Here is a 23,033-nt window from a genome sequence, read left to right as displayed (position 1 = left end):
TGGGGAGGGACACAAGACTTGGGGATGTGTAGTCTCATCATCACCTTCTGGTTTGTGTTAGAATATGTTCCTGAAGCCCCAGCTGAAATAAAAGTTTTGCTGTTAGTGGAGTAAAATCAGTGATGGTAAGAGTGAATAATGACCTTGAACATCTTTAAATTTTAAAAGACACGGTGGAGAAAGATGTGTCCTCCCCAGTGTAGGGAAAGGAAGTTGAACAGAAATAAAAGAAGAGTAAGGTTGGGCCATGTGTTTGAGGACTGCATTTCTATTTGGGATGCTGTTTTCCTTCTAGAACCACAAGTTTCTAGTGAAGCTGGTTGAATGGTCCTTCTTTCCCACTCAGGAAAACTGAAAATATGTTTAAAACCAAAAAGTCTTGAATATTTGCTATCAAGTCAGTCTTCATCTGCTCCTCCTATAGATCAGACAGAACAGTTGCTGTCTGTAATCTGGGATTGGCACAAATGAGTGTGTATGAATAGACACATATGTATGCATGTGTTTGTGTGCTTATTGTGATTCTTCCTCCACAAAGGAGAAAATGGGATATGCTGTGTGTTCAGAAAAAGGCAAAACCCACCAGAATATAATTTTAACAGTCCTGGATGTTTGCAATAGCAGATTTGTTTGCAAGGGCTTGGTAGTTCTGCTTTGAAAGCTGATAATCAATATTTTAGTTCAAAGCTACTCAAACCTCTGCAAGTACACAGCCTAAAAATAACCTTAAAGTTTGTTTGTTTTGACTTCAGAAAAATTAATTCTTAAAAATCACTTTAAAAAGTAATGAACCATATAAAAAGCATAAAAACATGAAAAAAAATCTATAGAGATCATAGGTCAAATACAAATGTCCAGATTTTAGAGTGCTGTGTGGAGCAAACACTCTCCAGAATGTTCATTACCATAGGTATCTGATGTATTCACATCACAAGTCTTGAATAATATTGTCACTTTATAAAGCAAATGTTACTTATGATTTAGTTGAAAGTCGAATAAAACTCATTTTAGGGTAACTGTAACATCAAAGCCAATTAAAATTCAGCTTTATTATGCTGATATTAAAGCTATTGGAGTGAATGCACCATAGTGAGTTGTTCACCTATTAGCTAGTTCTGTGCTAAATGGAACTTCAAAAAAGTTATTTTTGAGGAGGTAAACGCTAAAGATAAAAATGGACTTAAGCTGTCATTTTCAGCTTCTAATGTGTACCTTTTCTTTCTCTCTGTTAAAGCCTTGGTGTTCCAAGTGAACTGTAAGATTACAGAGGTCAGAATTGTTTTGTGTGTGGCTTTTTGCATGGCTACCATGGATCACTGTTTGCACAAACAGCAGCAGCCACTTGGATACCAATGCAAACACCCTTGCTCAAATGACCATTTAGTGGCAACTCATCCTGGGACCCAGCTTTTACTCCTTATTTAGCTGTACTTCTCCTGAAGGAAGAAGAGGGGAAGAGGCTTTCTGTCATCACTCATGTCAGAATGAGCTGCTCTGCAGTCCTTTCAGTCCTGTTTCAGGTTGCACAGAATGCTGTGAGCTGGAAGGGACCCACAACAATCAATCAGCAAGTGCAGCTCTTACATGTGTGGCCTGGGCAGGGATCAAAACCACAACCTTGGTGTTGCTAACACAGTGCTCTGCCCAGCTGAGCTACTCTCAGGGACTCGTAGTAAATCAAACCACTGTGCTGGCTCCTCCTGGGAGCCCGTGGAATAAAGAAGTCCACAATAAACATCTCCCATCTTGTGATCCTTGGGAAGTTGAGAGAAAACAGAATTGAATGGAAAGTTGCTGGCATGGTACTGGTGATGCTGCAGAAACCAGAGAGGCTGACAGGAGATGCTTGCACACAGGGGATGCTTCCTTGCAAAAAATCTTCAGCGCTGTGCTGCACAATTGCTGGTAGCAGTGATACAATCATAGTAATTGCAATTGCAATTAATAGTAAGGCACATTGCCCCACCAGGACTACAGGGACTGATAAATAAGGAGGATGGGCCTTAGCAGTGTTTAGCCCTGATAGTTTTTTGTGACAATGATGCCTTGTAAAGGCTGACCAGGAACAAAGACTAGACAGAGCTAAAGAATAAAGTAGGTATTTATTAAGAGGCCTCAGATAGATCCACCTTGAGCAGCACAACCCAAAATGACCACAAAATGGACAACAGGTCACAGGATCTCACACTTTTATAAGTTTTGGTCCATTAGCATATTGGAGCTAATTGTCCAATTACAGCTTTAGCACATGAAGTCCAATCCTTCTTGTTTTTCTCTCTTCAGTCCACTCTTGTTTATGCTCTTGGGCCTGAGATCTGGATCAGTTGTCCTTGGGTCCCCAGCTAGAGAAGGAATTGTTTTGCCTACCTATTCTGTGAAGAGAGCTTACTATCCCCTGGTATGAAGCTTAGACTTACACACTAAAGCAGAATAGAATCTGAAAAATATAAAAGCTAAAACGTGAGGCATCACCAAGTGCTCCTTGTAAAATACGAGTGGTGATATTGACAGAAGTTATTACCATTTTGTAATATGGTAATAAGAAACCAGTGCTTAAAGTACTCCTTTAAATCTCTCCTCCAGTCTTCAGAGCTAAATGCCCTGTTTGGTTTGGAAGTGGAGGAAACAAGCAATTTTTGAATACTAGTTTTGGAAATTTGGAAATTCTGTTCTTTCTATAACTGTGGAAGGCAGAGAGCAACATGTGTAAAACATGATTTTATTTTCCTTTCTCTGGTGCAGTCCCAGCTGCTTTTTCTAAAATACTTTCAGCACTTTGAGGGAAAAATTTAAGTACCAGAAAATTCAAGCACAAGGTAAAAAGTGTTTATAAAAGGAGTGCCAAAATTGGGAAAATATGTAACAGCAGCAATATGAAACTGGATATATTGCTGCTGTGTTTTCTATTGTTGGTACTTTGATTACTGTTACTTATTACTTATACAAGATTATATTTCTCACTGTGAGAAAAGGTCATTAGAAAATAAATGCTATTGCTTTGCTATTAGAAGTGAATGAAACACTGAGGTTTTTAACTCTCAGTACAAAAATAATTTTGGTACTCAGTCATACCTCACATTTTTTTGTTTGTGTGTTTGGGTTGGGTTTTTTTTTGTTTTGTTTTTGAGGGGGTTTGTTTGTTTTATTTTGTTTTTGTTTTGGTTTTTACAGCTGTCTGTCTTCTAAATATAAATGTTTAAATTATCAGATTGCTTTTGTTTTGCTTAGGTATTTAAGTGAAAAAGATGGAGAAGAATGGTGAAGAATGAGTCCTAATGATTCCTACATCTATGTCTATGCCTTTCATATTTTCTTTTTAATTTAAGGTGAGGTTTAAAGAGACCCTACTTCAGTAAACACCTTAGCATCATTGACATTGGGGACATTAAGGAAATTTCCATAAACCTTTAAAAATCAAAATGTTTTCTAGGAGATGAAGAAGTATTTAAGCAGTAGAATGCATGAAAACTATCTGCCCTTCCTTTAAAAATAAGAACGTGGTCTATAAATGCTGTCATCAATTTGTTCCTCTTGTGTAGATCTGCAAGTTTTGATAATACCTCAACAATGTGGGTGTGCTGTTTTATGGTGTTCATGTGAATGTACCCATCTTCTAACAATTATGGAGTGTAGAGAAGCTATGACTACTGTTTTAAATACTGTTGGTTTTTTGTTTATTTTTTTTAACTGTTCACTTGGGCATCTGAAAGTCAGACTTGAATTATGCTTTTAAACATTGACTTTTCAGAGCCTCAGTCAATTGTTTAAAGACATTGAGGAATTTTATTACATAGGGATTTAGTCCCAGTGTTGGGAAACACTGGACTCTTAATATATCTACAATACTGTGTTTTACTACTAGTTCAAAGATCTGATAATCTTATTCCCTAAAAAAGGGTAAAAGGATTTGGGGTAGTTTTGGTTTGTGGGGTTTTTTGTTTGTTTGTTTGTTTTTTGTTTTGTTTTGTTTTTCCATAGAGGACTGAGGAGGCACTAGGAAAAAATAGAGCAGTTTTAATAAAGGAAGGTTGCTCTTCTGATAAATATATTTTCTTGCTCATCTGGTATGAAGTGAGTGTTCATTAGCTGTAAACAGCCAGTTTTTGTTTTCATATGATTCAGGTAAAGTATCTTGTGGAATTTTTTTTTGCTAATAGAAGACAGAACTGGGCATTCCTTGATCCTACATAACAAAACATTTGCCTGTTCAACAAACTGGGACTTCAGAATATACCTGCATGATTTTTGGGAAGTTAAAGCTACTTCGGAGCAGTTGCAGTGAATCAGTGAAACTGATTGTGGTATTGAAATAGCCCAACTTGGTTAAGTTTCTGCTATAGGCAAGCACTTAAAATTTTTTTATTACATCATCTTAAGGCTAAGATTGTATAACATATAGTCACAACTGTTTACTTGTTGACTCCCCACCACCTACTTCATAAGGTGTCACATGCTTTGGTTCAGTTTCCAGAAAAAGACTGTTAGGTGGTGATGAGATTATCTAATTTCTTCAGTTTTTCTCTCCAGCTGAATTCATTGCTCTGTGAGGGAGTTTTCTTGTTGAGGTAGAGATAAATGAGTCTGCAAATCCAGGAGGGGTTTAGCTGTAGCCCTGGAAAGAATTTCTGGCTGGCTCTGTAAGCCCCAAGGCTGCAGGGTGCTGGAAGCTGGGAGCAAACATTTGAGCAAAAATCACAGTACTTGCCTGAGTTACCCCTGGCACAGCATTTGGGACAGGATATGGGGCTGGAAGAGCTTTTGACTCTGGCCAGTAGAGCCCTTTAAATGTTGTTGTTACCTGAGGGGTCTGAGCTGTCTTGCCTGCCTTACCCTGCAATGTGGAGTTTTGTGGTGGATCCTCTGACACACCTTGGGATCCCCCTGGAAGGGCTGGGATGGGAAACCTCCCTGCACCTTCTGTGGCTGCTCTCTGCCCATTTCTGCAAGAGCAGGTGCACCTGTGCTCAGTCTTCCATGCAATTTGCTGACCCTCCATCAAGTGAAAAATCAATCAAAGCAAGGTGCTTGGATAGGGCAGGAATAGAAAGTAATTAAATTGAGAAACATCTGTGCCAGCTGTGCTTTGCAAGGCTTCTCAGTTGAAAGCATTTTTTTGTCTTTCTCCTGTCTAAACTAAGGCTGAAATTTAATTTTAATGTCTTCTGGTCATGCAATACCCTGGGAATAAGTCTTATTAAACAGCCTGTATCAGAACTGTACAAATAGTAGACCTTCTTAGTCTGAATGAGCTTTAACTTTGTTATGTTAGTATAATTATATATATATAGTATAATAGTATGTTAGAATAATTAGCAGAAAACCAAAATGCAATTTTGCCTAAAAGAATGGCAGTTTTGGGGCTTTGCCTCACCTATGGCCTTGCAAGGCTTTTACTGTCCTGTCAAGCAATCTGTCAGAGCAGGAATGCTGAGAGCATTCATTTTTTACTTCAGTTCTTTTCTTACAGGAGCTCAAGTGACTCCACTGAAACTCTGGCATTTATCACAGACAAAATTAGGTCAGAAGAGTGCACAGAGGTACTGAACTGAAAAGAGATAAATTCATCTTTGGAAGAAAAAAGGAAGTCTCAAACTCCAAAGTTGGGTTTAATTTGTCTCCTCCACATAAGGTAAGACTTTTCCTGAGGGATTTTCCAGATAAGCTAATGGTGTCTTTGATATAAATGTACTATCAATTTTTGTAGGAAGTATATTAATAATTTTTTTGTTGAGCTATATAACTTAAAGTGACTGAAGAACATTATTTTTCCTAAAATTAAACAAAAGCAGCCTAGGGAAAACTCTGTCCCAGTTTGGTCTTGTGGTTAGTGTCCAGTCATGGAAGTTGCTGAGCATGTTTAGGTAGCAGCAAGAGTGGTGGGATTTTTATCTCATCATTAATTGCAGGACCCCAGTACTTGTATTCTGGTTACTGTCAGTCTGGTGATAAAGCTGATAGATAAAATCTGATTGTATGTGTGACTGACTGATGGTGTGACATTATCTAATGTGAAAAATTGCAGCTTTCCAATTTGCATTTACGGAAACAAATATTAGGATCTTAGCTATAGAACACGTTTCTTGATTGTAGAGGTTGTTACAATGTAGATAAGGCTTGAATTTTTTGCTGGGCCTGATGGAGTATGTAAATACAGAAATATCACACTCCCAGAAAATAGCCTCTTGAAGAAGGTGCCTCTGCCTAAATATCTTTCAGAGCACATTGGTGCATTCGCCACTTGCTCTTCTTCTCATGGAAATCTGATATTACCCAGATATTTTTTTCTAGAGGAATTCTTCTTGTCTAAAAGCTTTTGCAAGCAATTAATTCTCCTGTGAATTCACTATCTAAAGCCCTAACACTGTTGCCTCTCTTAATAAACTGAATGAGAATGGATAACTCCAGATTTATCATTTGGTTATGATACAAACCCCCAGAAATAACTGAAAACTTTCTTACAACCAACCTACAACTCTGCAAGAGCATCATCGTGGTTCTCACTGCAGCACTACATTGAACATTTAATAATCCTGATAAATCAGTCTTTTGCAGCAGAGATGATGTGGGGAAGATTGGAAAGGGGAAGCAGGATACACAGGAGATGGTTTCTGACAATTTTTCTAGTGTTAATAATGTGTTACATTATTAACATTACTGTGTATCAGTTAAAATAAAAATATTTAAATCCAGCATGAAGGAAGTCAGGAAAACACATGTGGTTCCAAATGTTCTGTGATGTGTTATGAAGAGAGCCCACATAGTCCCAAGTGAAAATAAAAAAGAAGAAAATTTGTCATTTGGACCTTAATGCTGATTGCTCATAGTTGGGGTTAAGTACAGTGGTGTTTAGAAAACCACCTAGACCTATTTTGAATACAAAATAGATACCAGTTAAAAAAATAAGATAGAAAACACTTACCTGAATGAAGATTTTATTTTCCCTTATTTCTTAACAAAGCTGTGTGGGAGTGTATTGCTGCTATGCAAATTGTATTTGACAAAAACAGTAGGTGTCTGTTTAAGAGCATCTCTTATCACCAAGTCATTTCTAATAATAGCTTAACTTTTGATACTCATGATATTAAAAATAATTTTCATAAATATTTTATAACAAATTGTCAAATCTTTATGTAAAAGCATTTACTGTATTTGCAGCCATATCTTTGGGGTGCAAGACACTAACTTTTAAAGCAGATTTATTTTAAGAATTATTATTCTTTTTTAGCACATCCCATGGTAAAGTCAGATTCTAAAAGGTGAGGACAGACTTTTTATAAGGTTGGTAAATCAAAGTTAGTCTGTCAAGATCCTACTGTTAATGCTAGAACTTTTAATTAACTAGCTTCTAAAGAATTACCACATCTGCATATAGGAAGAATAAATCACTGAGGTAGAAAGCACAAGACCTTCTTAATGTCCTTGTAAATAACATGGAAAATCTGAAGATTTGCCTGGAAGCAGTTGTAAAAGAAAAATCTAGTTTAACGTGCTGACCTGATTCTGTTCCTCCTGGTAACCTTGCTATAAGGTTTTAAATCAGATGGAGCATATCTGAGAATGTAATAGAAAGCAAAAGAGATAATGAAGTGTTTTAAATGAAATTCAGAGAAATATTGGTAGCTTTCAGTTTGAGGGTGGGATTTTCTTCCTGTTGGAGTTTTGGCCCTTCAAATACAGTAAATTATTTTAGAGAGTAAGCGTGTACATCAAAGTGTGTTTGTTTTCATATGCTGTCACATAAAAAAATAAAATCCTGTGGTTTTGTATATTGTCATGCATATGTATGAGTGTACACTGATATGATTGTTCATTGAAATGGGAGATAATTATTGTTTTCTTAAGGATAACAGATTGCATTTTAACACAAGCTTTAGGGAACTTAAGGATGTTTTTTATCTATTCCTACCCCAAATGGATGCAGCTATTATTTTCTTCAGATTTAATGAAAAGAAATACATTAAACTACCTTTTCTTCATCTTAAGTATCAGCCTGTTAGGTACCACAGCTTAAAAACAGGACTGAGAAAATCTGTGTCTTGCTAAGCAATAGTACATTTTTAAAGAATATGATAATGGGGAATTACAGTAGCTCAAACTACTTTCTCTGATACCAAATGCTAGAGCATTTATCTTTGAAATGCTCCCAAAACTGCAGTTTCTCAAGGGCTATAAAGGGCAATCATTTCAGACAAGGAAAAGTCAAATGTCTCTTTTGAAGTGCCAAATTGTATTTTTTCAAGCAGTAACCTCAAAATGGAAGATACAAGTTCAGAGTCTTTTGCAGGAGAGCTTCAATGCAATGTGCACTTTGGAGGAAAGTCACTGTGGTTTAAGAGTGAGTGGTAAGGACTTTTTGCTGTACTAAATGAAAGAGCAGGACTTCAAAGTTCAGTGTTTGCCTTGCAACAATTGGCAGTTTCTGATGTCCAGACTCTGAAGTGAGGTTGATCTTTGCTCTCAAAATTACTCATTTTGTCTCAGAGATTGAAATTGTCAGGGAGAAGCCAGACCCCCACTACGGCTGAATTCTAGCTTTCATTTCAGCAGACTGCTTCCAGGTAGGAATTGTCAGGATGCCTGCACAGCTCTGTCTTGTACAAGTGGAGCTGATGGGAAATTTTCTAGTTAAAGAAACTTGATCTGATTCATAAGAAAACTTCCTGACCACCTTTTGGGTGAGTGGTAGAGAAGAAGAGAGAAAGATTGGGCTGTCAAGCAGCAAGTAACACCACTGTGAAAGTTCCTACCAGGAAGCTGAGGTTCATGTTGAGGTTTCTGCCTTGCCTGCATGAGTGCAGAGGCTCCCCAGCCACCAGCTATCCAGGCAGAGTCTTGAACTGTTTATACAAGGTGGGATAGCTCCAGCAGAGCCAGAGGTTCTTTCTTGAAAATAACTGGTGATCAGGTTACAGCTTTGGGATCTTGGAGATCAGAGTTCAAAACCTCCTTCTGAATCACGGAGAAGAATTCCCTTTTGGAACAACTTGAACACAATTTTTCTGTATCATGTAAAACCCCACTCTGAGCAAATCAGACGTGTCTCTGTGCCTCTGTCTCGGAAGGCCAGATGGGCCCTGAGATCCAGGGTGCTCTGAATCTGGGACTATGATTGAGAATGAATAGCAAAATATGAAACTCCTTGATTTCTGTCCTGAAGAGTGTCTTGTTCAAGTGTCGATCTGGCACAGGATTTCTCTGTTAGTTTGTAGGGCAGTCTGCAGTAACACCACATGGGTACTGCTGACAGGGTGAAACGGGCATGGGAGCACACGACCTTCTCTTACTCCCTCCTAGCTCTGGCAGAATGCTAAATGCCAGGCATTGCTGCCATCACCTGCTAGGAGTGAGTCAGGGCTGTGGAGGGTGTTAGACTGACTGAAGGAACAGGAAAAGGAGGGAAGTGCAAAAGAAAGCAAAGTATAGATTAAATATTATCCCACATACAATGAATTAAAAATTCCTTCCTAAAATAAGGGTAGTCCCTACTAAGTGAGCCACAAATTGGCAGGCCAAATAGAAGATGACTGCATGGTCGTGGACTGCTGTGAACTGATCCTTATTTCAGCAAATGGGACCCGCTTTCCTCCTATAGATCAATCTGTTGCCAGACATCCATGTGACTTTAGCCTTGTTCTCTTGTCTTCTTCATTGCATCCTCCTTGCTTTATTCCCTCACTGTCCACTCCAGGCCTCTAATCAAACTGTTGCCACCTGCTTCTTTCCTCCTTGTCTGCCCTGCCTGTGCTACTGCTGTGAAGGGCCACCAAGTTGATCAGAGGAATGCACCACCTCTCCTATGCAGAAATGCTAAGTGAATTGGGAGTGTTCAGCCTGGGAAGCCCCTGAGGTGATCTAATTTCAGACTTCTGTTGCTTGAAGGGAGCCTACAGAAAGGATGAAGGCTATTTACATGAGTATGTAGTGACTGCACAAGGGGGAATGGCTTCAAACTGATAGAAAGTAGGTTTAGACCAGATATTAAGAAATAATTCTTTATTGTGTGAGGCACTGGAACAGGCTGTCCAGGGGACTTGTGTATGCCCCATCTCTGGAAGTGTTCAAGGCCAGGTTAGATGGGTCTCTGAGCCTGGAGTTCTGGTCTAGTGACAGGTGTCCCTCTCCCTGGCAGGGGTGTTGGAACAAGATGAGCTTTCAAGTCCCTTCCCACCCAAACTATGAAATCAGACAGAACAAGATTTGCCCATGCTGTACCCAGGTGTGTGTTCAGGCATGCTTCAGTGATTTCAATAAAATAAAATTAAAGTATTGCATTTTAAGTTGAAGAGAATTTATAGATCAATTGGGCTTCCTGTGTTTCTGAGGAAGGCCTATTTGGAAAACTACCTCTAAATATTTTTAAATGTCAAAATATACACCTAGATGAAGGCAAAATTCTTGCACTCAGATAAGCATATATTCCAGAACATTGAAAAAAACTTGGTGCAGTAAATGCAGTTTTCTGATGTATGAGAATAAATGCAATAGTGTTAACTGCAAGTGCAGTGTGTGTGTGTTTGCAGGACTGCAACCCAGGGTTAGTGGGGCTACAGAGCCCAGTGTTCCATCCCTGGAGTTACCAGCACTGGCTGCTGAAGAAAGAAATTGTAACTTATCAGCAAACAGTAAAACTTCCCAGGAATATTTTCTTAACCTTCAACAATTTGTAGTTCAGGAACTTCATGAACCAGGAATAGCAACACTGCAGTGAAAAACCAAATAGCTACACACTGAGTATGTGAAGTGAGGGAGTGAACACTCATTTAGCAAATACTATATGAGTACATAAAGAAAGTCTTTTCAGTCTATATATACAATTGAGATTGGGAATTAATTTCCCCATTTCCTGCCTTATTAATGTTTTACTTAAGAACATATTTTTAGTGGCGTTCTGAAAACAAGGGTGAAGTCCCGTGGTAACGAGTGATTTGAGAGGGGAAATCAAAGAGTCATATTTAAAAAAAAACATTAAGTGTTCTGGATATTGTGAACAGTGTTTCCTATTCCTGTTACAACTCTAATATTTAAAGGTGATTAAATTCCTTTAAATCTTGAGGCCTGATCATTCATTTATAGCATTAGCGGGACATTTAATCCATTGTGTAAGACAATAATACAGAAGTGAGGATGACCAATTATTCTGTTTATGTGATTTCATTGTAGGCACTGATACACATCTCTGGAGAATACTTTCAGGTAAGCTGACTAGCTGTTTCATGCAAAATTTCCTCATGTGCTGTCTCCAAGAATCTTTTGACAAGTAGGTATCTATATTTAGTTCATTACTGTTCAGGTTTTATGTAAAAATGTTCAATACAAAACTATTTCTTTTTTGTTATTGTTGTTATTGCAGAGATGCAATGAAATGCAATAAGTGAAGATTAGTTTGGGTGGTTTTTTTTCTTTCTTGGGAGCAGGATGTAGAAAAAGCATGTCATTCTTAATGCAAATCTTTCTGTATATCAGTGCATGATCACTTTTGTGATCCAGTTTTAGACCATGGTCCTTAAAATTCAATGATAAAATATCATAGGTTCTGGTTCTTTCAGATATGAACAAACACTTGGAAAGTCTGTTCAGGAAATCTTTTTTAGAGATGCCTGGAGATCTTTCCAACTTAGCCTATCTGGAATCTGAATCTTATCTAGCAGGAAAGAGATTTGTTCCAGGCCTCACTTCACTGGTGACTATTGATACATTAGTCTGTTGTCTAAAAAGTAGAAGTAATATTGGAGTTTAAATTATCTTTCCTTCCTGCACAGGAATGGCAAAAGGCCGGGTCCTCCTGCCAACAGTCCTTACAGATCCACCAGTTTTCATCTCCCAACTGCACAGTAGTGCAGGTGGGAAGGGTGATCACTTGGATTGTAAGAGTGTATTGTAAGATGTGTGTGTGTCTGGAATCCAGTCATTTCAGTGCCTAAGAAAATGGCCTAAATGTGATTCCCTTTCCACAAAAGAAAGTTGCTGTTGGCCTCCAATTCTCTGAGTGGCACAGGTAGAGAGATTCAGGTGTCTGTTCAGGTTTATTTCTGAATCAGCCCTTTGAAATCATGTGTGGCTCAATTTTAGTTCCTGATTTTTTTTCTCCCTCTAGGTACCTAAACTGTCAGTAGATTTGGCCTTCGGTCTACTGTGATAATTCTTATTCACTCACACTTCAGAGTTATTTTGTGAACTCGTGTAGATGTGATCAATTTATGCTAAATTTGTGTGGTCAGTTTCCGTCTTGTGGCTGGTTTATTTGTGACTGTTAAGCTTCTGTCAGTGAAGAATTTTAGACTGATACAGGAAAGCCATAACACTTAGAGACCTGCAAGGTGATGTGGATGGTCTGAGGCTGTAGTGTTCCCATTGCCATGGTTGTTTGCCAATCTCCTATCTTCTCTAATTAGAGCATAACAACCCTGACCATTTATCATTAAGCATTGCAACATCAGTCTCTGGCCTTTTGCTGAACTCTGAAGAATTGTGACTTTTCTTTGAACTCTCAGCTTTTAGTTCCACTGACCCTGTGGCCCATTTATAACTGCTGTGCCATTTATCACTCTGGGGCTTAGAAATATGGTTGGGGGAAAGACTCAAGTGCAATCATTCACACCTATGTCCTCTTTGTATTTGGACTTCACAGTTTCTGTGTAGTGTAACTGATAGGGAGAGATTAGTTACAAAACAGTAATTCCATTGAAGGATTGTGATAATACCCTACCATAGACTGTATATGATGCTCAAGAGGTTTGACATCATTGGGGTTCTGAGATTAAGTTACAGCATCTACTATTAGTCTCTGTCAGTATCTGTTTTAGAAGCTGATTTTTGTGCAACCCCAGTATAAAATCCAGATTATTTTCTGAGTTAGGAGACTTGCTGTTGCATCAATCGTCTCAGAGTCCTGTTAATAGTTAAACTATAGCATGACATGAAACTGATTTGGTACAAAAAGACAGAAATATTTATTTTTCCATGCTACAAAGGAATTCTCTGTACTGACTACTAACAAGGTCTTGGGATATCAATTTGAATCAGAACTTCTTTGGCATTCTATCTGTTTTGTGCTCTGAGGTAAAAAAAAAAAAAAAAAAAAAACCAAACAAGCAGCAAGCATGTGTTACTTCAGGCTAATCAGTATCATTTCTGGAAAGAAATCAGTGTATATTTTACAAGTAAAACAAACTGACTCCTAATTCTTTTACATTACTCTCTCCCTGTACAGTTTCTGCTATTTGCACACATGAACATACACAGTTACTGTTCCTGTGCCCCTAGGAAACTATGGCTTCCCCTTCCTAAAGCTTTTCTTCATGTCTTTCTTTTATCTGATTTTATTTTATTTTATTTTATTTATTTTATTTTATTTTATTTCTCTCTCCTTCTACCTTTTCTTGTAAATTTTTCCATCACTTATGAGAGAAACTGCTGAATATGTTGTGCTTTAATGTGATTTTGGCCAAAAAATGCTTATTTTCAAAGTGATTTGCCCTTGTGTAAAATAAATTAAGAATTTAAAACTCCATCAAAGTATGAAGTTATGCATATGACTGAGAGATCTTTTCACAATTCATATGAGGGAAACTAGGTAAGGGAAGAGTTCAGACAGATGAACAGCTCCAAAACTTTAGGAAGAACTTTCTTCTTCTGAGAATAACTCTCCTATTATGAGAAATAGATCAGGATATTATATCAAGGTTTGGAATTTTATGCCATGAGGAAAAAAAATGTTTTATTTGAAATAGAGAAATGTTTATTTATTTCTTCATTATAATGTGAACCACTCAGGAGAATGATTAGAATAATTATTTCACTTGGCATTCTCTAATCAAAGACTCCCATTTTTATGTAAGAATCAAAAAGTTTATTCATTGTTCTTCCTTAGGCTTCATTTTGCCTCCCATGTCCAGGTTTCCTGGTTGGGTGGTGTCTCCTGCCATTCCATCCCTTTATGAGCACAACATTCCTGTGCTGTGTTATGGTGTAGAGTGGAAGGGAGTCTGCACAGGTGTCTGGGCCCTTTTCCTAGTGCCTGCATTCAGTGTACTTTTTTAGGATCGAGAAATGTTAAATTCTTGCAAAGATTTCAATTTATGCCAGAAAAGGAATAAAACAAAATATTTTGAGATATATGTCCAGTTTCACAGTAAAATGTGCCAAGGTATCTGACAGCTTTCCTTCCATTTTCAAATCCACCTTTCTCTTTACTATAAAATGTATAGAGTTCTGTAGTAGCTGTATAATCTATCTATTGCACCCTCTCTGGTGCAGCTTGGTTTTAGTATAAATTTCATGGAAATTTCCAAGTTTATTAGAAGGAAAAAGCAAGTGATAAGAGATGAGCAATCAAAAGGACCAATTATCCAGAAATTTTCAAACTGCAAGAAAAAAACGCAGGAAAAATTTGGGACATAATTTTTCTTTTTCAGCTTTGGATCCCCAGTGCATATAGATACTTTCTTGTAATTCTGATTAAAATATCTAATATCCAGGTGAGACATAGGATTGGAGAGATGGGTTTTTTTCTACAGTCTCAGCACTTCCTGTTACTCAGCTGTGAGTAGTTACATGCCAATATTCAAACTTTGCCTCCTCAGCCTTACATTAAGCTTTTCAGTAATTACCATTTAGAATAAAGAAATGTTGTGGTATCCCAATGCAGCCATTGGTTAGGTGCAATGCTACTTGTGTTTAATTAGCAGATAATTGGTCATTAGTGTTTGTAAATGTTGTATAACTGCAAGCCTTTGCTGTGTTGAAAGGGTTTCAATTTTCATCCATTCAGGACAAGGCACTTAAACCATTTTGTGTCTGTATTCAAAGTTAGTACTCAAATGAAGCCCTGTAAATCTTTGTTCCCCTCAAAGGGGAAAATGTAAATGACATGAACCAGTCACCATGAGATGTTTTAGTGCTGGCCTGCTCAAGGTGATGTCGTTTATACAGTGTTTCATAAATCAGTTTGGTTTTAGTGTCATTTAAAATGCTCCATTTAAGTTTAAAACTAAACTGAAGCAGAGGCATAGAAGAAAGGGAAGGTTATTCTGGTTTAAATGTAGAAAAACTGGTCAATTGTTTGATTCTTGCAGTATTTACTGGAAGCTTTTCTGGCACTTCTTTGCTCACTGGAAGCTTTTCTGGCACTTCTTTGCTCTCTTATGTATTGTTCAGTATTTAGTTAATTTTTTTTTTTATTTCTATTTCACAAAGATTGAGAAAAACATTTTGGTTGAAGCTTCAATAGATTTGTTTTGGAGTTTATATGTTATGTGTAAAATAGGGTTAGCATTACTCCTGTTTTCTAAACAATAAGATGCGAGATCCTCTCATAAAAACAAACAGAAGAAAATTAATCTTCTTCTAGAGTTTGGAAAAGGGGTCTTAATTTATTTTTGTGGACGATTCATTGAGGATTTGATTTAGTTACATAAAAGGTGGCTGGCTCTCCACAAGAGAGCTGAATGGGTAATTCTGCATATGTAACAAAAAATGATTGTCTAAGAAGTAGGTGCTTGTATTTTAGAGCTACCTGGTGAAGTAAATTTTAGTTTTTCCTAAACAGTTCAGAGAACATTGAGTATTGGTCTGTATATCATAGTGATACAACATCATACTTTTCAGATAGCCTCCCCACATGTTCTTTTTGGGGAATAGCATTAACTTTTTTATTCCTGAGCCAGTAAACCCCAGGCAATTTCCCTCCCAAGTGTGCCCAAGGGGAAATTGGGACAAATAAGTTTCTTGTATTTTTGGTTAGTTTTTTTTTTTCTCAGTGGTTTATAAAAAAATTAAATAATTAAAATTGGACTATAAATAATATACTGATCTTGCCTGCTGTGAGGTGCAATGTTGTCCTTTTCAATAGAAGGAAAATTTAGTCTCTAAATAAAATGAGTTTGCTCAGCTGTCCATGGACTGAAGGGGCAAGTGGGAAAGGAGGAACCAGCAGAAGCTGCACAGTGGTAAAACCCAACTTTTAATTCACCAAACCTAACCTTGCTTCTGCAGCTCCACGCAATTTAAAGAGGGGTTTTGTATGGGTTTTTTTTTTGTTTTTTTTTTCATATGGTTTATGCGATCTGTGATAGATAGTGTTGCCCCTCCCCCTCAGATTTGAAAAAAATTGTAGTGGCTGCTGATGCTGTTTTGTAATGTGATTTTTTAACATCCTGTTCTTCAAATGTGAAGTTCAGGAAAACCCTTTTATTTTAGTGACAGCAAAATGCCTGCAGCTTGGATTCCTTGAAAAAGTGAAAATGCTTTGTGACATGAATGCAATTTACCCTTAGCATCCTCTGTACAGTGCTCTCTGATCTGTTTGCTTCCCATGTACTTTCAACCCCATTGAAAATGCCTTAAGGTCCCACTTGATAACACTCGTGAGCCAAAGCATGCTGAACTTCTGAAAGATGATCAGAATGGTCTGCAAAAAAAAAACCATGCACCTGAGTGTTCAAAAAGGCTTGGGAGAGATTGCTTTCTTCCAGAGCTGGCTTGCAGTTTCAGATTTGAGGATGGTTTCCCTGCTTGGATTTATGTGTTCATATTGAGGATTCAGTTTTGGCAGGTCTCTATTTCTGAATATTACAGTGCATGCAAATTCAGACTGAAAATATATTTTGAAAGGTGGTATCTTGACTGATATTTCCTTGAGTTTCTTATTGCAGGAGAACAAGAGGAAGAAGAATAATGATGCAGCAAAAATTATCCTACGGCTTTTATGTAGGAAGTTGTGAGGGTAGATGCTGACTCAAGAGGAAAAAAAGGAATAGAAAATCTAATAATGGTGCAGCTGATTTTGGGTCTTTTTGTTGGTTTTTTTTTGTTTGTTTGTTTTGTTTTTCCATAGTTGCGTAACTTGGTGTTATGTATAAGTATGATTTTGTGTATGATTTTTGTTTTTTTTAAATTATTTTTATGGAAAAATTAAAAAGTTTGGATAGTTTTCCTTTAGTCAAATTCATTAGAAGCAACCTATCCTAATTCCTCCTGAGTAGGAAGCAAATGCTGCAAATATAGTAGCACATATTTGCATATGTATTTAATATGTTTAAATATAATATACATCAGGGAAGGGTGGGTATTATGTGTGTAATAGCATTATGTAGAAATAATGGTTATTGTCCACCTGAAACAATTTGAGTACAGATGTGCTCTTAGGACCATTTGTGCTTACCTTGGATGCTCTTACAGCTTATCATAGGCTCTGTCCTGTGATCTACACCCAAGTTCAGCTATATTTAGACAGCCTGTGTTCCCCTCTGCAAGGCAGTTCCATGTATAGACATATAGTCTAAAAGATATATTCTGTACCCAACTGCAAATTATTTATCTTTTGTGCTTAGACTGAAAGAATTTATCAATGACCAGTGTCAAAACATTCTGGTTTACTACATGTCTTAGATGATTTCCTTCATACCTAGAGACCCTTAAGAAAAAGTAGCAAACAGAAAGGACTAGAGAGTTATTTTTATTGTAGCTGTGCTTGAAAACTCCACCGACTATTATGGTTCTGCTCACTCACTTTATGTGGAAAGAGACAAAACTTGATTTTTTAATTGTCTCATTACACAAGACTTTGAGATGAAAAAAAAAAAAAAAGTATTGCTATTTTGTGGAGAGACTAGAATGAAACTCAGGAAAAAAAAATAGAAGCCACACATAGGGAGGAGATTTTCATGGCCTCAAAGCAAGGATGATTAAAATTTTACAATTTAAGACCCTGAACATTCATACATAAGTTTCCCCATAGCAGTAGGCTGCTTATACATACCTTCTCTGTGTTTCAATCACCAAATAATTACTGAAAAAATTGAAGATGCTGGCTGAAGATTTTGAGTTTGGGCTATTGGGAAATCTGCTTGTTCTTGATTTTAAAAAAGTAACATAAGAAATCCTTGGAGGAGGTGGGAAAATCCTCACTGAGTTTCAGTGTATAGTTCAAGGCATTTCTATGTACCCTTTGTTTTCCGTGTAGTTTAAATCTATGGCATGATCAGTGGGTTTTTGGAAAATATTTTTTCAGTTTGGAAGTCCTACTGGTAAAGGACCACTCTAGAACATAACTCTCATCTTATTTAAGCAGTTGGTACATTAGGAATTGTGGCTTGGCTTCCAGCTTTGAGTCTTGCAGTTTTAATTTGAAAGAAATTTTTCACATTTAAATATGATCTACTGTTCTTTTATTTAAAAGTTGTTTGTTGATTGTATTTAAAGTATAAATAGTACTACTTCATTAAGCTATTCTGGTCTAGAACCTTTATTTATACCTTGGTCTGATCTTACTGTTAAAAAGAAAAAAATAAAAATAACCCCAGCCTTGGAAATAAAAAACATGACTTTGAAATGTTTGTTAGGCCTCAAAAGTCTTTGTATTAATCTATTTGACATTAATTATGCATTTTTGACACAATAGTGGGAATAACTTTCGTGCCAATATCATAATTAGTAGCAGGAATTTTACTGTGTTCTGTATAGTCACAGAAAGGCATAACTACCTAATAATCTTCTGTTGCAAGTTCACTCTTTTGTTCTTTGCTCCTGTAGAATACCTATCCTTCAGACTTTTCTCCATGTGCAGTGAGTTGCCTGCATCATGTTTATAAACACAGACTGTTGCAGCTCTGTCAGTCTCCTGAGCTTCTTGTCTACAAATGTGAGCCTTGGCCATCGCTTCTTTTCCTTCCTATCACTTTCTCCTTATCAAACACTTCCACTGGATTTGTGAATTTTCAGGGGAGAAACTGTTTTGGTTCGAGAAATAGTGCAAATTGGTCTGAGACCTGAAAGGTTTTTTCCTCCCTTTCTTCTCTGCTGCATGTAGTGAAATTTTGCTGTGTGTTTATTTTTGAGATTTTTCAACTTGCAAAGTCTGAAAAGTGACATGAATGCTTTGCTGTGAGAGGTAGTCCCTCTCTTTAAGAGGATAAAGGAGGGCTGGTCCCTCTCCTCTATGAGGATACCAGAATGTCAATCATGGGAGTGCTTGGATAGGCTTCAAGTAATAAAGTGTGAGAGGCACCACTGAAGCCACATTTAAAAACACCACGGCTGCAAAACTTTCAAGTGGCAGCGAAGCTGTGGGCACTGACAGAGCTGATGAAGCCACTCACAACCACAAACATGCTTGTAATTAAAAACATATGGATTTAGCACCTGCTTGTACTCCCTTGGAAATCTGGTGCCTGAGCATAACTTGTGTGGCCAGCTCACACTGCACCTGCCTCCCGGATCTTCCAGATCCCATCTCCAGCTCTGTCCTTAGTGCATCACCATGCACTAAAGTCCTTTGGGAAAGTCATGCTTGGTTCCCAGTCTCCTTGTATTTAACATTGGGTGGGAAGTGGAAAACCTCTCTCCTTGCCTGGCTCAGCAGGAGTGCTGGTTGTGGGGCCATGGGTGCACATTGGAGCCTGCCCTGGAGCCTTTGGCACAGCACACGGAGCTGCTCCCAGGTGTATTCCCTCCTCTCAGGACTAATGCCTGTCCATGGTCTCCTCTGGAGGGATGTGTGGCTCTGTGGAGAGCCCACAGTGTACTTGCTCTTCCCTCAAAGGCCAATATTTGGGTTTGTTGTTGTTTCCCAGTGGGTTGCCACAGGAATCACTCCCTCTGGAGCGTGGTGGGGAGAGGCATGCAGAACAAGCAGTATCCTCAGGCATGGAGCTCTGTGGGTTTCTGAAGGCATGATTTTCTGTAAGAAATAGCTGCTTTGTATGAAAATAACAGATATAGAAAAAATTAAGTCTGAACAGCTTTCTTTGTTTCCTATCATTTAGGGAGTTCTTTGGTTTTCCCCTATTGCTAAACCAGTTGGAGAAACAAGGATCTCTCTGACTCTCCCTTATGGATATTTTTATATAACCCATCAGACCTGAAGCTGTGTTATTCTATTGTAAGAATCACTTTATTTTTCTATTTCACATCTTTTCCCATGCTTTCTTTTCAGTGAAATCTGAAAATTTCCAGATTTAAATGGCAGAACTTTTAGTGTAGAAGCTTGTTAAATACAAAACAAAAGGACTATATATATTATTCTGAGGAAACCAGATACTATAATCCCTATTTATGTGATGGAGAAATGGAGTCAGAGACTTGTTCAAAACTGTAGAGAATTTGGTATGCTACAGATTTGAAACACAGAAGATTTCTTGGCCCTATGCCCCAACCACCAATAAATAAGGCTTCTTCTTATTAGAGCTGAAATATAACTTTTGATCTAGTACTGAGGGAGAATCCTGCTCTTGGTTTGAAGGTGCATTTAGTAAGCTTGTGTTCTTTCATAACTGATTTGTGACAAGCAGATTTATCACCTTATGTTATGTAAGAGGAAAGCTGGCATGTGAGATGCTCCATAAGTTGTAAGGGTAGGAATGAGGTCCTCCCCTCACTCCCAGTTCAGCCTCCGAAGTGCCAGATTTTTCTGTGGGAGAATATGCAACATTTGGGTATGAGCCGATATGAGCTTGCACCATTTAAATATCAGGTTACATCCAGTCATTCCATTCTGTTAAAATAATGCTGGTTTCAGTGCTGTTTTTGTCCCTACCAGAAAGCTTTGGTTTCTGCAGCAGGCCAAGCCCTAGTTTTTCTGACAGCCCTATTTGCTGTGCTATGTCCAGACTTTGTGTTGTTCCATGGTCCAGATGGCTTCAGGTGCTTTGATTGAGAGTGTGCAGAGTACACACCTCCTGTGTGCCTGTGTGGTTGGGGACTGGTTTCAGCTGCTCAGTGTGTGCATTACTACAGGATCTTCCATTTGCTGCTCCTCACAGTCACAGAATCACAGAATCATTTATGTTGGAAAAGATCTCCAGGATCATTTGGTTCAATCTTTGATTCATGTCCACCTTATCAGACCATGGCACCAAGTGCTATGTCCAGTCATTTCATGCACACCTCCATTGGAGGATGACTCCCCCACCTTCCTGGGCAGCCCATTCCAATGTTTAGCAATCCTTTCTGTTGGAAGAAATTCCTCTTGGTATCCAACCTCCACCTTCCCTGGTGCAGCTTGAGGCTATATCCTCTTTCCCTGTCGCTGGTTGCCTGTGAGAAGAGACTGACCCCCATCTCTCTACACCCACTTTTCAGGTAGTTGTAGAGAGTGAAAAGGTGTCCCTGAGACTCCTCCAAGAAGAACAATCCCAGCTCCCTCAGCTTCTTGTGATAGGACTTAGATCTACCTTGAGTGTCTCTCTCCTCGTGGCTACACCAGCTGGGACCTCACCTCACCTGCTGTGTACTGATTTTGCAAGAGCAGTCCCAGCTGGGATGATGAGCTCTGGCTTTCTATGTGCCTGTTACAAGCAGAGTAGAACAATTCTATAGAATTGCTTTAGCAAACACCAAAATAACTCAAAATATTGGAAAAGTTTTATGATCCTCTCACAGGCTTAAATTGCTTTTATGTACTGAGAAAAGTAGTGAGCCTAAGTGCAACCATTACAGCAGGTTTGATGTCACTCCTAATGTTTTAGCAAATTATGTGATCACACTGAAATGCAGAAGTACACATTTCAATTACAGTTTCCAGGCTCTAAGTTTTCTAACCTCTTCCAGGACTTGTCATAAGGGAATTGTGCAGCATTTGTGATTTCTGGTACGAACCCAGAAGGGTTAATCATTCTTTCAGTAAGTACCTGAAATTTTAGCAGTTGATAAGTTTCTTTTCTATTTCTGAATGCCCCTTTGAACTTCAGATTAATCTTCTAAACACTAAGGGCTTTAGGAGCTCATCATGTGATGGGAATTATTGTACCTATTGTGACTTTTTCATTAACTTGATGGATATTCAAAAATGGATACAGACGAATGATTAGATTAAAAGTGAGTGCAACAACTAAGCTCTATATAGTTGGGGAAGATATAACCCAGCTATAGAGGTGAGCTTATTGGAACATTACAAAGTGCTCTATTTTTACACCCTCTTTAGTTGATGGTAGTATTGCACCTCTCTGCTGCTATTACCTGTAGTATCTTGTAATTAATGTAGAAAAGATGCTGGGAAGTACTTGTTACATCTTTAAATTATTAGTTCTGGGTTTCTGGTGCTCCACAATTTAATCCTGCAAATGCTGAAGGTTTCCAGTAGAGGTCAGGATGACATTGTCAGATATTTTGTGAACGTGTTGACCCGAATAGGAACCATCTAAGATTTTCCTTATTCTCACAGGCACAACGTTTGGGTGGGGTTTGTTTGTTTTACCTTTTTAATATGCAGATAAAGCACTGTATAATTATTTTGGTTTTCTCTCCAGACTTCATCAACAGCTTTGTAAAATTTGATGGCAAACATATCAAATTTGTTCAAAGAATGTGATGGTTGGGAATAAGAAAAAACAGTGGGAAGGGCATGAGCCTGAAAAGCTAATGCTGCTATTGAGGTAAATGTTACAGTGCAAATGTTAAGACTAGGGGACCTGAGAAATTGCTTTAGAATAGTTTTAATTTTTTTATACTGTGTATAAATTTGTACAGAAATATATATATACACATTTTTATATTCATACATATATCACACATACCTACACAGATATCTTTATATATATATCAGCACTCATATATTTTTATCTAAGACTGTGTTAAACACACACAGCAGGGACACTTAAGCAGCCTTTGCTTTGGCAACTCATCTTTACTTTTTCATTGTAGCTGCTGTCTCCTGGCTTTAGTAAAATAATAGATCTGACTGAAAAAGTAACCCTATGGAGCAGAGGAAAAAAGATAATTTTTGGATTTTCTTTTTCACCCACACCAATTACTTGATTGGTTTTACAGCATCACCATGCAAATAAACATATCCACCCAGGGCACTGAGCTATTAGTGGAACAAGAACTGCCTAAACTGTCTTGGTGACTGGAAATACTAAAATACTAAATCCTCTTCTAGATTCTGGAATGCAGTTTCCTGACTGGGGTAGATTTTGTGGCAGGTTCTGTAATGCAGACCCACAGACTGTGTAGCCTTTTGCACAGGCACATCACAGAACTGCTTAATTTCCCTTATTTTGCAGAGTTCATTGTTGGCTGGCATTGCAATATATGTT

The 23,033-nt window shown here is 37.9% G+C and overlaps 1 long non-coding RNA gene across 1 annotated transcript in view; it reads left to right on the top strand.

Moving 5' to 3' along the window:
- Positions 1-3,300: 3,300 nt before the first annotated feature.
- LOC116184105 (uncharacterized) overlaps positions 3,301-23,033 on the top strand; it is a 149,592-nt gene continuing 129,859 nt past the window's right edge. Inside the window, exons 1-3 of the long non-coding RNA XR_013342125.1 lie at positions 3,301-3,326; positions 5,468-5,629; positions 11,161-11,193. This is a non-coding gene — a long non-coding RNA (uncharacterized LOC116184105). The remainder of the gene's footprint in view (positions 3,327-5,467; positions 5,630-11,160; positions 11,194-23,033) is intronic.

The sequence above is a fragment of the Lonchura striata genome, chromosome 2, assembly GCF_046129695.1.
Source record: "Lonchura striata isolate bLonStr1 chromosome 2, bLonStr1.mat, whole genome shotgun sequence".
Taxonomy (NCBI): domain Eukaryota; kingdom Metazoa; phylum Chordata; class Aves; order Passeriformes; family Estrildidae; genus Lonchura; species Lonchura striata.
Note: the sequence above shows the minus strand (reverse complement) of the source record. Positions and strands in the feature narration are given on the sequence as shown.